Source organism: Dipodomys spectabilis, unplaced genomic scaffold (assembly GCF_019054845.1).
Source record: "Dipodomys spectabilis isolate Male_0828 unplaced genomic scaffold, ASM1905484v1 ptg000017l, whole genome shotgun sequence".
Lineage (NCBI taxonomy): Eukaryota > Metazoa > Chordata > Mammalia > Rodentia > Heteromyidae > Dipodomys > Dipodomys spectabilis.
Genome location: NW_024870694.1, coordinates 18,247,959 through 18,250,456, shown reverse-complemented (window position 1 = coordinate 18,250,456; position 2,498 = coordinate 18,247,959). Strand labels below are relative to the sequence as shown.

General features: G+C 42.3%; 1 pseudogene; it reads left to right on the top strand.

Moving 5' to 3' along the window:
* The first annotated feature begins 1,641 nt into the window (after positions 1-1,641).
* LOC122098901 lies at positions 1,642-2,106 on the top strand (annotated as a pseudogene).
* Positions 2,107-2,498: the final 392 nt, after the last annotated feature.

The window sequence follows — 2,498 nt, the reverse complement described above, 5'->3', positions numbered from 1 at the left end:
TTTGTCTAACTTCTGCAATCAAGAGGATGTGAAGAAAATAGAGGTACATTGTGCTATCAGGTTTCTCTCATCTCATAGCTTGCTAATGTGATTGACAATCCTAGCATGAACATTCTGCCTTTCAGCTTCAATCTTTCTCTAAATGAATATTGATGCTGTGTTTACCTTCAATTAATATTCCTCATGATAAAGGAATTATACTCATTCATTTATAATTATATCCCTTTTGCATAAACAGGCTTTTAATAAGAGACCTGCTAGAGTGAATAAAATAAGTTCTCTGCCCTCAGCCTTGTTTGAGGCCAGGAAAGCTGCATGGACCCTTGATAATGGGGATTTTATTTATTCTGTTACCTTGGGCTGTGGAAGAAGCCAGAGATGGAAAGTTAGTCTTTAAATTCTAGCTCCAGCTCTGTGGGTTTTCAAGCTAAATTCCTTTTCCTCCCCAACTTCAGCTTTTTCTTTGTCTGAAAAATGGGGAATAGACCCAAGCAAATGATTTTCATCTATGGCTACATGTATGGATCAGCTGGAGGACTTACTTAAAAGTACAAAAACCCAGACAATGTTCCAAACCAACCACATGAAAAGCTCTATGTGGGTTTTTTGGAGGGATGGGGTGGTAGGATTTTGAGATTTGAACACAGTCCTTGTGCTTGCTTAGGCAGGTATTCAACCATTGGAGTCATGCCCATATCCTTGTTTTGTTTTATTTATTTTTCTGAAATAGTTTCTCAATTTTTCCCCCAGGGCAAGTTTTGGACTGGGATGCCCCTATGTGTATCTATTCTTAACTAGTATTTTAGGAATGAACCAAAAAACTTAGCCCTGTGTGTTGTATTAAAAAAGTAAACCCTTGGGGCTGGGAAGGTGGCTCAGTGGAAGAGTGTTTGTCTGGCATGCATGAGGCCCTGGGTTCGATTCCTCAGCACCACATAAGCAGAAAGAAATCAGAAGTGGCGCTGTGGCTCAAGTGATAGAGCACTAGCCTTGAGCTGAAGAGCTGAGGGAGAGTGCCCAGGCCCCACGACCGACCAAAAACAAAACAAAACAAAAAACAAACAAACCAATTAGACCTCCTTGGAAAACATTAGGGTTCTAACCACTGATCTGGATTTCATTCTGGTTGCTGTGGCTCTTGCTTGGGTTGCAGATTGCACAGGGCTCAGAGGAAGGCAGACCTGGGCCCCAGCCACAGCTTTGGTCTGTCCTGTGTTCTCGGTGCTTTTAGTTCCCTTTTTGTGAACAGCTCAGTGATGCTTTATTTGCCACAGAAAGGAGGGAGCAGCTCTTTCTCTTCCTGTGAACAGTCTGAGGTGACCTGTGAAAATGATTCTCTACTCTCTGTCTTTTTTGCTAGTCCTGGGCTTGAACTCAGAGTCTGGGCACTGTCCCTGAGAGCTTCTTTTGCTCAAGGTTAGCACTCTACCACTTGAACCATAGCACCACTTCCAGATTTTTCTGTTTATGTGGTACAGAGGAATCAAACCCAGGGCTTCATGCATGCTACGCAAGCATGTTACCACTAAGCCCCATTCCCAGCTCTTCTCTACTCTCTTGACCCAGAAAAACCTCACAAAATCATGCAAATCCAGAGGTTCAAATCTTTGTGTTCACTTTACGAACACCAGAGAGATAGGCCAGGCCACCCAGGATATGCATATCTGAAAAGCTACCACATATCTGAAAGATGTCACTTTAAAGAAGCAGTGGGTGCCATTCTGGTGTTACAAATGGTAGAGACAGCAGGTGTGTCAAGGCCAGACAGTGGGACTGGACACAGGGTTGATGGCCCCAAAAGAGTGCTGAACTTCTGCTGTACATGCTTACATATGCAGAGAGTGATGCCGAACTGAAGGGTTTAGATGTAGACTCCCTGGTCACTGAACACCTCCAGGTGAACAAAGTACCCAAGATGTGCCACTGAATTTACGGAGGCCATTGGAGAATTAACCTATCCATGAGCTCCCCCTGCCACACTGAGATGATCATTACTGAAAAGGAGCAAATTGTTCCTAAAGAAGAGGTGATTGGACAGAAGAAAGAGGTATCCCAGAAGAAATGGAGGAAATAAAAACTTATGGCACGGGAATAAATTTAGCATAAAATAAATGCAAATAGGAAGTGGTGCCGTGGCTCAAGTGGTAGAGTGCTAGTCTTGAAGCTGAATTGCTAAGGGGGAGCGCCCAGGCCCAGAGTTCAAGTCCCATGACTGACAATTGTATTATTAATATCATAAATATTCAGATGGCCTCATAAAGAATTCTTATAGAGCATAGCTAAATAAAAAAATGCAAATAAATGAAAAAACAAGAAAGAAGGGAGCAATATTCACTGGGACTTTGCTATTACGCTGGGGCAATCCAGCATTTCATTTGTTGGGAATCAGATATATAGTGTAAGTTTACTGTGTGCCAGGCAAGATTTTAATAGTGATGAACAAAGAGGTTTCTAGCTACATGAAATTTATGATCTGGAGAATGACTTTAAACCAATAA